Here is a 15574-nt window from a genome sequence, read left to right on the forward strand (position 1 = left end):
TCTACTCTCATGGCCAAACCAGGAAAGACACTCTGTCCCCTTCAACAGGCCCCCGATTCAGCTCTGCTTTATAAGCCCTCATCTTACAAATTGCAATTATTATTATACTTATATAATATTATTATATTAGTATGTAATACATACTGCACACATGGGGGAGGGAGCAGGTGCATGCCATGGCACACGTGCAGAAGTCTGAGAACAACTTTTTTTCGGAGTCAGTCCCATCCTTCCACCTTTATGTGGGCTCCAGGCATCAACATCAGGTCATCAGGCTTTCGTTGGAGGCATCTTTACCTGCTCAGTCATCATCCCTCTAGCCCACACTCACATCTTCCAGTGACAGGCAGCTGCTCCCTCCAGGCGGGCTGCTGCTGACCGGGAAACCCTCTCTTCTGTTCTCCTTCCAGACTCTTCTTGATCAACACATAGAAACTGCATAGCAAACTCCCCCAGTTTGAATCCAGAAAAAGAGCTGGGTGTCCTCAGAGAAGGAGATGGTGTGTCCTTTTATGCGGTCTGCCGCCAGAAGGTGAGGCCCAGATTTAGGTGGGCATTCTGAGCTCGAATGATCCAGACTTAGCATGGGTCTTCCCACCTCAAATGATCTACTCAAAAAAATCCCTCACTGCTCGGGTCTTAGTGGATTGCGGATGTAGTCATGTTGACAAACTGAGATTAGCCATCACAAGAAGTGAGGGATAGCCGGGCGGTGGTGGCGCACGCCTTTAATCCCAGCACTTGGGAGGCAGAGCCAGGTGGATCTTTGTGAGTTCGAGGCCAGCCTGGTCTACAGAGCGAGATCCAGGAAGGCACAAAGCTACACAGAGAAACCCTGTCTCGAAAAACAAAACAAACAAACAAAAAAAAAGAAGTGAGGGAAGACTATCCTAAGGCCCCTGTCCCAGGCAGCCACAAAATCTGCTTTGGGGTTTCCCCACCTTCCACCTTCAGATTCTTCTTTCCAATTTCCAACCCAGACCTGTCTGTGTCTGTGGTAGCCCGATTCCCACAGGTAACCATTAGATACAAGTTGATGTGTGTGTGTGTGTGTGTGTGTGTGTGTGTGTGTGTTTCCATCAAATAAAATAAGTACACATTGAGTGGATGAGTCAAGCCCAATCCTGACAAATGCTACATTTGTTAGGAGTGTGGAATGAGAAAGGAGCTCTTTGTACTACCCTTTCTTTCCTCCTGGAAATAAACTCTTCCTTGGGGGTTTCTTGGGTATTTTGTCATAGCATCAAGAAAAATAGTTAATGGGAAAATGAAATCTGTACCGTTGAGTGCATGATGGTCAGGTGAACAGGCCTAAATGGGCTCCTACAGGAGTCTCGCTGCAGTGAAGGGAAGAGGTAGGGATCCCAGGGGCTGGTGGGACACAGGCAGCTTTCCATCTTGGTGGAGGTGAGTATGACGGACAGGAAGCACTGGTCATTTACTTCCAAGTTTAGAGCAGGCATGCATACACAGAACCTCTCTTCCTGTGCCACAGCTATGTCCCATTGCCTTCACTGTGTGACTCCCGATCTGTGAGTCCATCAGGGTCATCTCTGTGCCCTGTACTCCCATCATCCCTTGTCATGGCTAAACACACGAGCTTGGTCTTCCCCTGGGAAGTTCCCATCTCCAGGTACAGTTAGTTAGGATTTCAAAAGCTGACTCTGCTATTAAAGGTAGAACCACAGAACACAGGTAAAACAGGCTTAGAGACATAGAACTCCCCCCCTCATGTCACTAATTCAGAGGTCAGAGGTGAGTTCCTTGCTGAAGATCACATACAAGCATAGGAGGCGAGGTAGGAGAAGAAGCCTGAGGTCAGGGATGCAGATCCAACAGCCCCAAGATGCAAGAGTCCAAGTTGGCCCCTTTAGTCATTCCGCCATCCCCCCAAATGACCCTGTCTCACTTTTCTTGACCATGCTCTGATACTTCTGAATTCTTTATCTCATCCAGGAAGTGTTTACTGAGTATCTATCTACCTTGCTGAGCTAATTGAGAAGATGCCAGGGAAAAACTAAGACACTAGAGCCAGCCAAGAAGACTCAGACATAACAAAGCCACTGCAGACAGCGGCATGTGTTGGAGAGTCACAGATGTGGAGGCGGAGGACCGGACCTAGGCAGCTGCTGGTTGGCAGATGGCTTGTGAGTAACCAGGGCAGCTTTCCTGTCCCTTGACCACTTCACCTTTATATACAACCAGCGACAGTCGTGGCTGGGGTTGGGGCGTGGAGGGCGGCGGCAGGGAGGGGTCCTTTACTAGCTTAACTGAGAACAACCCCAAGTTCAAATTTATCGCAGGCAAGGCATGGGGGTAGGGTTAGGATCGGGGGACTTGGTGGGGTGTGTGCCCCGTGGAAGAGCTGCAGGGTCCCGGTGCCTCTCTCGCCCCAGTGTCTGCAACACCTGGCAATTATGCTGGGTGTCTGGCCCGCCCAGTTCTGAGCAGGTTCTCTCTAGAAGTTTTTTCTGTCATGTCACAAAGATGAGCCTATGCTTGGTACCACCATGCTCCTTTTAAGAAAAAAAGTTGTTTTTAGGTTGCCTCTTTTTTTGGCGGTGTGGGGTGGTTGGAGACAGGGTTTCTCTGTGTAGCCTTGGCTGTCCTGGAACTGACTTACTTTGTAGACCAAGCTGGCCTCGAACTCACAGAGATGCCTTTGCCTCCCTGGTGCTGGGATTAAAGGCGTGCACTACCACTGTCCGGCTATTGGGTCGCCTCCTTTCCAGCTGTTCTTTCCAGACTGCAGCTGCATCTACTCAGTTGTATCCCATCCATACACCCAAGTGGCCCAACAGAATCTACAAAGAGGTCCACTCAGGACCAAGTAGAGGCACTTGGTGCAGGAGCACGAGTGTGTGGACCTGGGTTGGTTCCACACCGCGCCAGTTTTCTAGATTCACTCAGGATTACCGACACACGATTGTTGCAGTTTGAAAGTACGTTCAAAACTCACTTTAAAAGTTAAGGGCCCTCACAAACCGGTTCTGTGTGCAGAACCAACAGGACCCCTCCCTGCCGCCTCCCCCATAGGCTACAGTGTTACTGTAGAACAGAGCTCCTGACAGGGGAGCAGAGTTGAGCCTGAGTTTTCTCCTGCCTTCCCTGATGGCTTGCCTTCCCACCATGGTATGACAGCCTGGGGGCCCTGTCCGCCACAGTGCCTTGCTCTTGGACTTCTAGCTCCAGAGCTGTGAGAAACACCTTCCTTCCCTCCTTCCTCCCTTCCCGTTTCTTCTCTCCCTGCTTCTCTTCCAATCTTTCCTTCCTTTTCTTTCTCCTCCTGCCTTCTCCCCCACCTTCTATTTTTCCAGCCATGGAATTCTGTTACAGTTGCAGAACAGGAGCTCAAACAAAAAGCCTGAGGCCAGGATGGCGATCTGACAATCCCAGGAGGAAAGGGTCCTTCCAACATGGCCTCTTTAGTCATTCTACACTCCCAACAAATGATCTTATTCCATTTTTTTCTGACTATGCTCTGCTAATTCTGAATTCTTTATAGGATTTTTACTCAAACAATTGCATTGTAAAGAATGGACTACTTATGCCGAGCCACATCTAACACAGTGTAAATTATTTTATATCAAGGTAATCAAGGGAATATCTACCCTAACCAGACCCCCTCTGTTCAATAACATTGTCCAAAGTCTGTTTATGTCAGTATAAGCAAAGCACCTTGAATATCTGCCGGTGCTCACTGTACTGTGTTCAGAGAAGACAAACATGGGTAATGACTGTTTTCAGGCATGGAACATTACACATGAAAGATGCCATCATGGCTGTGGTGGCTATAATTTAGAACCACAGAGGAGACACACCTTTGGGTGTGACTATGAGGGTGTTTCCAGAGAGGTTTAATGGAGGTGGGAAGACCCAAACTGAGTGGTACCCACCCATGAACTGGGTCCTAGTCTGCACAGAAAGGAGAACACGAGCTGAGCACCAACCCTCCTCTATCTCTGCTTCCTGACTGCTAATGGGACGTGACCAGCCGCCTCATGCTCCTGCCATGCCTTCCCATCATAATGGGCTCGATCTTCCAACCAGGAGCCCTTCCTTACAGTGTGTCGTCAGGTATTTTCGTCGTCACAGCAACAGGGAAAAGTAATACACTGGCCCACGGTGTTCCATCCCAGCATTCACTAACCTAACTGCTGCCAGGGCTGAAGGAGGTTTTTCTTAATCAGAATTACATTGATTTTTGTGGCTTGTGGTTTCCTTCCTGCAAGGTACAGGTGGCAGACAGTGCCAGATGCCAAAACATCTGCCGCTTCGGAAACGAGGCCGATAATCTCAAAGATAAAATTTTACCATGGTAGGAAACTGACAACTGCCTCCTTGTGTTGCTTTCTTGTCAAGCATTGAGATCATTGTGATGAGCTGCCCTGAGCATCCCGGCCTCCTACCTCAGCATCCAGCTGTTAGGGTTATAAGACAGCAGATGCTCAGAGAAATGGGTAGCCTGGGAACAACTGTGGAATTTTCCCATTGCATTTCAGAGTAAAAGAGGTGATTAAAACAGCCCAAGTTAGCACATAATGCTGTTAGTTGCACTATAATTACCAGCTTCAATGATGGGAGAAAATGTTGCAATTACTATAGTCACATTCCATGACAAGACAGATGCCATAATTACTACTCTCGCTGTGACACCCACTGCACTTATCTTGTGCATCTGAAGTCAAGAGGGCACCTACTTCGCAGCAGTCCTGGTCTATTGAACAATATAGACTCGAAGGAGAGCATCTTGGTTGGCTTTGTCTGTTCTTCTCTCCACCCCCAGAAAACCAAGCCATGACAGGGTTAAGAGTGCAGCCAGGCTGTACTCAGCATGCAGCAATAGTATCTTCTCTAAGATCAGGCCTGGTGCACACTCCAGCAGTGGCACATGGTTGTGTCCTTAGCCCCACAGGGATCCTCAGGACATCACAAGTATATGCCTTGCCTCTGAATTCTGAGCGAGTGCCTGTGCTCTTCTTCTTTCTAAACTCAAACATAGTTGAGTCCAACACCCCGGCTTCTGAGGACAATCTCTAGGAACTGCACACCCTGGCTTTCCTCAGATCCTAGAGCTGTGAAGGAAATCCCAGGCTGTTGGGGAATGGTCTGAATGGGGAGGTGATGTCTGAGGCACAGGAGGTCCTGTCCTCAGGGAGGGAGCATCTCCTGCCCCTAGAGAGCATCTGGGGTAAAAGCCAGATGATGATGGCGTGCATAAACCGTAAGGTCAGATGTCTCTAAAAGTAGAAGCCATTGTCACGGCTATAACAGCTTTCCTTCATGTCAAAAGCTGGTTGCACCCTGGGAAGTATAAATGTGAGGGTTAGGTTAATACCACCAAGCTCACCTCTGTGAGGACTGTTGTTTATACAGCCACCACAGGACCAACAGGCCCCAGCCTGCATAGCCTACGACTGACCCTCACGTGCCCTGGATCTTGACTTAACCAAATCCTTCCAACAGGTGGGCAGATGTCCCGTCTGACTGGATACCGCTCCATCTTCACAATTTCCCAGTTTTCTACAAGAAAAGCTGTAACTCAAAAAAACTAGGTGGGGCCATGCATACCTGTAATTTCAGTGCTCAGGAGGCTGAGGTAAGCCTGGCAAGTACAGACTCTGTCTAAAAGGAAACAAGGCAAAACCACCAAAAGCCACAATTCAAGCATCTCACAAACTTTCTCAGGAGAGCATTTACATGGCAAGGCAAGCCACCAGGGTCAAGGATGAATGCAGCAAGGACCCTGATCTTGGCCCAGAGGGATTCTATAACAGTAGGAGCTTCATTTTTCCTATGGAAAACGATGAGCCCTGACTTAGTGGGCACCAACACTCCCTGTCCCGACTGGACATGGCACACACCACACAGCCCTGACTTAGCCTCAGCGATCACTGTCAGGTCCTGTCCCACTGGCAGGACACACACCACATAGACAGCCATCTGGCTTTTACTTCTGCAAGTGGTAACAGTTCCTGCAGCATAGTGAATGCCACCCTGAAGCTTCTGTGACTACTGTACTCATGGAGCTATGTCTGGAGGGATAGAGAATGTCCTGTCCTGCCCTTGGGTTTAGTTAAAAGGTTGTTCTCCTCTTATCGGATCTTCATTCTAGAGTCACTGACCACGCTTACCTATGTCTTACCAAATATCAGTTTTTGGCTTTTTCTGGTTTGAATTTATAAGCTGTGAGGGCAGGGGGCAGAAATCATGTTTTGCTCTTTCTAAAGATCCCCACCTGCTGGCATTGCACACAGCTCTTAGGAGGGAGCTGGGAAAGCAAGAGTAGGAGTTGTTGAAGTCTCATTTGTTAAAAAGGAATCATCATGAAAAACTCGGGCTCAACCACAAGTGTGGAGAAGTCACAAGCTTGATCTCATGGGGCTTGCTCAGAAAATGTCTGCACCAGGTAGTTTATTCACACCGAGGAAACCGGTGGACACAATCTAATTAAATTGATGCTCGAATTTTGAATATATTGTAAATTTTTATGTAGATTGTCTACATAAAAATATGGTCATGTCTTCTGCTAGGCTGCCGGCACCTGCGATAACACAGAAGATGATGTAGGGTCTATGGAGAGCACCCATGTAAATGACTGTTCAAAAGCCAGCTGCCAGGTTGGAGCTGGAGGCTTAGTTGGTAATGAGATTTCTTGTGGAAAGAAGATTCCTTCTGTTTACTGAGCTGCATGGTTACTGCTGTCCTGGTGCCAGCCTACTCCTTCCAAAGACCTTCATGTCTAGAAGGAACCCAGCCCCCAGGGACACAATGTCACCTTTATCAAGGAGGCAATTCTGGGAAAGAATCCCACTACTGAAATAATTTTTACCGTTTTCAGAATGCGTGATGGTTAATATCGATTACCAACCTAATTGGACTGAGAGATGCCAGGTGAGTAGGCATTGAGCACAACTCTGGCCATGCCTGTGAGTGTATTATTAAGTAGTTTAATCCACTTATGGAATCAGAACTTGAGTAGCCTATTGGGAGGTAGCAGAGCCTGGCTTAGGAAGTAGATGTCGTTATGGGGCGGGTATGTGTCGAAGGACACCTTTCGACCCTGGTCCCTTCCTGTTGCATTTCTTGCTTCCTGAAGACAGAAGTGACCAAATAGTGCAGATCACTCTGGGGCATCTCCCTATCTGTGGTTGCACATATGGTTCCACGTGCACAGGAGAGCTCGCTTCCCACTCATTCACACAGAACTATGTCATTATTTGTAGCGGTGATGTACGACGGTTGGTGCCTACTGCGGGCCAGTTATCTTCAGTTTTTAACACCTTGGATGTACTCTAAGGAGCTGCTTGCTGCCCACTGTGCTTTAGCATGTGCTCCTAGAAGTGACAGTTCTCGGCTCTAGACTGCGCATGACGGATATGTTGGTAAATGCCCCATATCTGCCTTTCAGGAAGACGGTCCATTTCTACTCCAGACAGCAGCAGTGCACCGTTGGTGAATGTCAGAGCAAACCCTGGCCAGGTCTGTGAGTGAATTACCAGTGACTTAATCCACTGATGGATTCACAAGGGGAGCAGCGGGTCCTTGTAAGGTGGTGGGGGTGTTGAAGGTGGGTCTGGTGAGAGGACTGACTCCCCACGATGGAAATGCTAGAGTTCCTGCTCTGGTGAGGATTTCAGCCATGTTTCTGGTGCTGTTGCTGAAGGTGACTATCTTTCCTTGTCTGAGCACTCACTCTTCCCATGTCTCCCTTTTTAAATTGCTAACTCAAGTGTTTCTTATCCAGCTCAAGAAAATAAAACCAGGGCTCTTCCCCTCTCCCTCTCCTGATTGACTTTGCAGGACATCTTCTAATTTGAGGAATTAACTCTTGTTTAGGTAGCAGTTATTTCTCTTTATTGATTGGGAGGCTTTCTCACTTAACAAAACTTTAAAGAAAGCAGTCAGAACTCCCACTTTACCCATGAGCTGTGGATTTAGTGGTACCACCAGACAGGACTTTCTCAGTTCACATGTTACAAACATGGATTCCCATCTTCCAAGGGCTTTTATGGTTTTGTTTGTTGAATTTAAATCTTTGCTTTCTGAGATGGTCTCACCACACAGCCAAGGTTGTAAATGTATCTGTGGTGGTCCTCCTGTTTCAGCCTCCTGACGGCTGGGATTAGAGGTGTATACCACCACACACAGATCAGATATTTGATCTGAGGCTGGAGAGATGGCTCAGTGGTTAAGAGCACTTTCTGCTCTTACAGAGGACCCTGGTTTGGTTCCCAATGCCCATAGCAGGAGTTCACAACTGCCTGTAACTCCAGCTCAAGGGATCCGATACTCTCTTCTGGCTTCTGTAGATACCTGAATATATATGATTCACATATATACATTCAGGCAAATACACATACATATAAAAAATGACTCTTTAAATCTTTTTTTACTTTGAGACAGGGTCTTACTATGTATGCTTGGCTGCCCTAGACCAGGCTAGGCTCAAACTCACAGAGATCCTTCACCATATCTGGCCAATCTTTAAATCTTTGATTCATGTTATAGACTTAATCAGAACTCCCCTCAATTTAAATGCAGAATCAAATGTGGAGACAGAGCTCTGGGGGAGGTGATTGGAGCTAAATGTGCTTATAAGGGAGGGGTTCGCATATCCTTATATCAGAAGAAATGACGGAGGGATTTCTCTGTCTCACCTTGCAAGCATAAGCGAAAAGCCACATGAAGCCACGGTGAGGTGTCCATCTACCACCATTCAGGAAGAAGACCTCTCAACACATGTACACACACACACACACACACACACACACACACACACACACACCCCTCATTCCACACCCTACTGGTACCTGGATTGCTGTGGATATTGCTCTATATAAATAAAACACTGATGGCCAGTGACCAGGCAGGAAGTAGGTTGCCAGGCAGGAAGTAGGTGGAACAAGGAGAGAGGAGAATTCTGGGAAGCGGAAGGCTGAGGGGGGAGACACTGCAGCCACTGTCAGGACAAGCAGCATGTAAAGTCTCTGGTAAGCCACCAGCCACGTGGCAAGGTATAGATTAATAAAAATGGGTTAATTTAAGATAAAAGAACAGTTAGCAAGAAGCCTGCCACGGCCATACAGTTTATAAGTGATATAAGCGTCTGAGTGATTATTTTATACGTGGATTGTGGGACTGCGGGGTTTGGTGGAAGCTGGAGAGAAGCCCTCCAGCAACACTGGATCTTGCACTTATAGCTAAACCACACACACAAACAAAAACCAAGAAAAAAAAAAAAAAGAAAGAGAAAGAGAAGAGAAAATGGTAAGAAATCTGTTGTTTAAGGTGCTGGAGAGCTGGCGAGGTGGCTAAGAGTGCTTGCTTTGGAATCATGAGGCTAGGGGCTGGGACCCAGGATCATAGCGCCCACATAAGAGGCCAGGCATCCTTGCAAACTGCTGTAACCGCAGCACTGAGCAGGGTAGAGACAGGAGGATTGCTGGAGCTTGATGGCTTCCAGCCTAGCCAAGAAAACACAAGTCCTGGTTCAAGGTGAGCCTGACTCCAAGGACAAAGGTGGAGAGCAACCGACGAGGCTATCAGACTCCCGTGGCCTCTGTGTGAGTGTAGAGATACGTGTACCCACGGGTGTCTGCCATCTGCACATGTACACATGTATACACATACATATATAAGTAAAATAAACCTTTGAAAGAATCTGCCGTTCAAGCCACCCATTCTGTACAGAGGGTTCCAATTCTGCTGCCATTTATTTGGATAAATTAGTGAACAGGCAACTTTGTTTACTTCCCTGAGTGCCAGCAACATTTATCAACAGCATTCTAACGAGTCTGTCAAGAACTTACTCCCACTTATCTCAGATGCCATCTGGACCATGGACTTCTGGGTACATGCTGGGTCTGACGCTGAGACTTCTAATTCTGTTCCAGTGATCTGTCTATTACTCAAGGAAGTCAGAAATCTTTATGCATTCTGACTTTTATATGCTTCCAGAGGTAGGAAACATCTGCGTGTTTTCCTTCTTTTTGTTACTTAAAAAAAAACAAAAAACAAACAAAAAACTTCCTAGGCATTGTCATGTTTTCCATCTAACTGAACTTAAGGATAATTTTAACTTTAAATTCTAAATAGAATTTCTGCTAAGCGGAGTCTAGGTATTCATTCATAATATTTTCCAATACTGACTGCTTGTTCTAGAACACGGCATTCTGTCATTCAAATCTTCTTGTATTATACCCTTTTTAAGTATTTCTTTTAACAGTAAACTAGGCCTTGTCCATATATAGGCATTCTCAAAGTCACTTCCACATGTTTAGTTATCTGAGTTGTGAGAGTGCCCGACATAAACAGTCTAACAAAGAAAGACTTATTTCAGCTCACATGGTCACGTGGCTCTGTGTGCTTGGGCAGAACATGATGATGGCAGGAATATGTGACTGACAGGCTTCTTCCTCTCATGGTGGACAAGAACCAGAGGACACAGGCACAGAGTGATCTCTACTTCCCCCAGGGAGCACCTGCCTCTCCAAGTGTTTACAGCCTTCCAAAACAGGACCACTATCTGATGACCAAGCATCCAAGACACAGCCTATGGGGCCACTCATACCCATGCTGGAACATTCATGTTCAGGAGGCAGTTTTAAATGCTTCCGGTGTGTATTCCCACTCCTGCTACCATTCCGGTGTGCTGTTAAGGGCACAGTCTCCATGGCTACTGCTTTACAGGGTCGATGCCTGTAGAGAGGCATCCCTGAGGTCCTTCTGAAAAAAGGATTTTATTTGTTCTTTTTGACGAAACAAAACATGAGGAAATGCCAGGGGCGATGGGCAAGTTGAGTAAGAGTCCAGTTCTTGTGGATCAACTAAACAGAAAGAAGCATGTTAATATAGGAAGTTCGGCTGACATATTCCCTCTCCTGTGTTTGCTTGGATTTTGTTTTCTGCGGTTTTCATATCGTTGGATCATATGGCTAAAGTACATTTAGAAAATGTAAGTTGCTGTGTCATTTTGCAGTCCCCCTAGCAAGGAACTACAATCCATTGTTCCATATTCTCACCAGTATTTGATATTGTCACCCCCTTTTCTGATTTAGCTATTCTAATGGTGTGTAATAGCATCTCATGGTTTTAACATGCAATTGTTGAAAGACATATCACAGTAGACATGTTTTCATATGCTTGCCTACCATTTGTGTAAGTACACGTGTATGTTTGTGGGAGCCAGAAGACAACTTCAGGTGTTGTTCCGTGGGAGCTGTCTACCTTTTTCGTTTGCATCAGGGTCTCTCACTGGCTTGGAGCTTGCCAAGTGTGATCGTCTGTCTTGCCAGTGATCCCCAGGGCCCCTTCTGTCTCATCTCCCCTGTGCTGGGATTAAAATGCACACTAACATGCATAGCTTTTAAAAATTGGGTTCTGGGGATTGAACTTGGGTCCTCTGTTCGAAAAGCAAGCAATTTACCAGCTGAGCTATCTCCTCATTCCATTATTTACCATTTTTGCATCATCTTTGGTGAGATACCCAGTCAGATGTCTTGTCCCTTTTTTTGGACGGCTCAGGCTGTCTAGTCAACAACTCTATGACCTCTCTCCAATCCCTTTATCCACAAAACTAAGCACGCTTGGATCTCTTGTAGTGAAATTCAATTATATAATGAAATGATTTTTTTCTAAGGAAAAGCAGGCTTTGTTTGTAGTCAGTTTACATATCTGCATACTGAGAATATGCTACGTCACCTTGAATGTGGCAAGAGGCAGAGGTCCCCCTGCAGATGCCATTTCTCCATGGGATGTCACTCGAGCTTCAGGAGGGCACCCGGCTCCATGCCTTTTTCCATGTGGTCAGGGACAGACCCAGAGTTCCAGAGTTCCAGGTTCGTGTCTGTTTGCTCTCGCAGTACCTCTGGAGCTCATTCTTGTCTGTGAGCTGAGACACTGGTCTCGGAGTCACTGTGAACACTCAAGAGCCTGATGCCATGTATGAAGAATGTGATCAAAATTCGGTCCTCTGTCCCAAGTGGTTCCTTCTGCCCGTAACCCACCGGGGCTTCCTTCCTTATTTGTACCATCTAACTGCTGCTGTAACTGCTTCTTGGGTTGTGTTTGTTTTCTAGTTTTGAGACAGGGTCTTAACGGAGCCCGCACTGGCCTTCAACTCTTGATCCTTCCACTGCTACTTCCTGAATGTTGAGGTTCCGGGTGTGGCCACCACGCCCCGGCTCATTTTTGTTTTGTCTGGGTAGCATCAGGAAAGGGTCTGCTGCTTCTGAGAGATGAGGGAACCTCCCAGATGCTTGTCTCTCATCGTCTGTCATTTCTACCAGCTGGATGTGGCAAGGTGCTGGGATGGGCAGACTCTTCCTCTATTTACTGGGAACTCTTCATACCTTGCCCTGAGGAGTCTTTCCTGTTCCAAGATGTTTCTGCCAGGAAACATCTCCGTGCAAGGTGGGGTGTGGACAGTCTTGAATTCATGAGCTCCAAAGGGATACTTTAGCTTTAGCTGTGACTTTCATCCTAACATCTTTGCCATTAATTTCGTTTTCTACAGGGCATTATAGTCATTGTTCCTTCTCGTGGCTTTCTCCACCCTTCCATCTCTCCTCAATTTTTCCTTATGTTTTGTTTTATTTTTTTATTCAGTAGCAAGGATTGAACTTAGAGTTTCAAGCAGGCAAGTACTCTGCCACTGAACTATATCCCAGCCTCCCCTTTGTTTTTTGAGACAGGGCCTCAGACAGCTGAGACTGTTCTTAAACTTCTACATAGCCCAGGCTGGCCTTGAACTCGTGGTCCTGTTGTCTCAGCCTCTAAGGAGCTGGGATTACAGGTCTGTGCCTCCACGTCTGCCTTTACTTAGCTTTCCCGCCTCTCTTCGGCTTGTCTTCTCACTCTCCTTTGCACTCCTCCCTAGATTTGCTGTCCTTTTCTTGAGTGTATGAGGCACGTTAAAGTTTCTTTTGATTTTCTAGAAAAAGCCTTCTTTGTGCTGTAGTCTGATACCTCGCTGTTCTGGGAGAATGTTTACCCAAGCCCATTTTGTTGTTCTTTTACTCTTTAAAGGGACGGCTGCAACTCAAATCTGTGCCCTTGAGGAGAGTTTCAGCAGGGTCTCCTTGTCCTGTCTACCGAAGCAGAGCAGATGGACCTCTGTGCAGCTGGGCTGCCAGGCTGCTCCCTCATTTAGCCTTTGGAGGACGTGCTGGCAACCCACGGTTAGATATGTTGTTTAATATATGTTTTCTGAGGGTACCTGATACTTTCTTCATCAGCATATCCTCTCCATGGAGGAAGGTCTTGGCTTTTTGGCCATGGCCCGTTTTGGAGTAAACACATGCCTCTGTGGTGGGCCAGACAGATGGCATGCTGAGGCCTGAGGTCAGAGTCAGTGCCACATTCTGAACATGACGGCGATAGGTGTCCTCTGGGTAGTGGGGCACACTCTTCAGATGCCATATTCATGAGGCCGATGAAGGTAGGTGTATAGACACGTGGAAAGGAGTACCAAGAGAGAACTGGTAATTCCTAAATATAATGATGGGCTGGGTGAATCAGTGGTCATGTGCACAATGCTGAGGAACTGGCATTTCACACACTGCAGAGTTTTAGGTCACAGGCGCAGTCAGCTTTTTATATTAGATTGAGCATAGGGCCTTTGTCCCTTGCTCCTGGCACAGAGCTCCTAAACTCTGGGATTCTCAAGTGGTAAGAGTCTCTGTTGTGTGCTAATGAGATGGCTGGTGGCTGGGACCCCTGAACAGCTTCAGGAAGGGGGCGTGTCATCAGAAAGAAAGCTATGATTGGAAGTAAAGCTTCCAGCCCTGCCTCTGACCTGGAGGGATGGAGGAAGGGCTGGAGACTGAGTGGCCAATGCATTAATAATCATGGCTATACAGAGAAACCACCATAACACCCTAAGTATGGGCTTGGAGGCCCTGGAGGGGGTAAACACATTTATGGGCTGGGAGGTGTCACTTTTATACAAGTCCTGGAGGCTGAGAACAATGACCCACAATTCCTCGTCCTGGGCATCTCATCAGGAGGTTTCCGAATTATCATCTTGATAATAAACTGGTATATATAAGACATTTCCTGAGCTCTATGAATTATTTTATGAGTGATAGAGCCTGGGGGAAGGGTGTCCTTGGGAACCCTCGAATTTGCAGGCAAGCCTGACAGAATGTGGGTACATAGGACACCCGGAGCTTGTGACTTGTGTCCACAAGGGGAATAGCGTTGTTGATCTGAGCCCTTAACCCATGGAATCTGTGCTATGCCACATAATGAAAGCAAAGCACTAACAAGGTAGTTCCATAAATATGACTTTTAATATATCGCTGTAAGGCATTGATTCCATGAACAGTATGACTTCTTCTTGACTTATTAGAGAGAAAATGATGAGCTTGATTCACAAAATCAGTTCCAGAAATAATTCTCCACCCTACATGCTGACAGCGGTTACTGACAGTGGTTACTCTGCCATATTCATCTGGACCTCAACTTGCTGGACTTCTCAAGCCACTTCGAGAGCATGGGGGGGAGACAGAGACTGTGCAGGAGGAGCAGCTGCAGGCTGCCCACCAGAGCTTCTGGTTGACCTGGAGATGATGTGGCCCGAGAACAGCAAGGAGTAAGGGACAGATCTCAGCAGTATTCATTCAGTGAGCAGAAATACGTGCCTGTCTTGGGACTACTTTTCATAAAGAAATTTGATATTGTTTCAAACGTGTTTGTGTGTGTGTGTGTGTGTGTGTGTGTGTGTGTGTGTGTGTGTATGCGTGCCTTTCTCTGTGTGTGTTTCTGTGTATGTCTGTATATTGTATATGCACAATGGAACATTATTCAGCCATGAAAAAAGAATGAAGTTCTGATGCACTGTACAATATAGATAAACTCCAAGGATGCTGTGCTACGCGAATAAATTACACATAACATGACAGCCATTACATGTTTCCACTTGGAAGAGGTCTCTACTACAGTTATACAGTCATAAGTGCCAGCAGAATGGTGTTTCTAGGGCCGGAGGAGGGGGAATGGGGATACATTTCTGGTTGGGAAGATGAAGTTCTTGGAGATGGAGGGTGGATGCTAGCTCAGGATACTACAAATATCCCTGATCCTCAAATTGCAATTTATTTAAAAATGGTTTAATGGGAAATTGTGTGTTCTATGTATTTTACCCCAACAAACCCATGCAAGATTATGCATGCCTGTCATCCCAGTGTGATGATATTTGTATAGCTAATAAAATTTGCTGAAAGACCTCATAGTTGGGCATCCTTCCCCTCAGACAGCCCAGGACTGTCTCCTCCCTGAGAACTCTGTACTCTGCTTCTGCAGCGCACAGGCCCGCTTCTTGCCCACTCCGTGTGCTGATGTCACCAGAGCTGGAATTATCTCCTTCCTCCACAGGGCCCCAAGCAGCAGCACACAGCCTTCCGAATGGCTCTGGAATGATTTATGATTCTCCTGCCGTTAGAGTCTGTACGTGTGCCCAAAAGACTCCAAGAACTGGCCATCCATGGGAACAATGTCTCTGGGACTCTGTCTATGGCTGAAGATGATCTGTTGTCACAGAATGTGTCTTTCCCTGGTAATCATATATGAG

General features: G+C 46.7%; 1 protein-coding gene across 2 annotated transcripts in view; it reads right to left on the reverse strand.

Moving 5' to 3' along the window:
• The window catches only part of Gng4 (G protein subunit gamma 4), a 43973-nt gene that overhangs the window by 980 nt on the left and 27419 nt on the right, over positions 1-15574 (reverse strand). The gene's annotated exons all lie outside the window — the stretch shown is intronic.

Source organism: Peromyscus leucopus, chromosome 5, assembly GCF_004664715.2.
Source record: "Peromyscus leucopus breed LL Stock chromosome 5, UCI_PerLeu_2.1, whole genome shotgun sequence".
NCBI classification, from domain to species: domain Eukaryota; kingdom Metazoa; phylum Chordata; class Mammalia; order Rodentia; family Cricetidae; genus Peromyscus; species Peromyscus leucopus.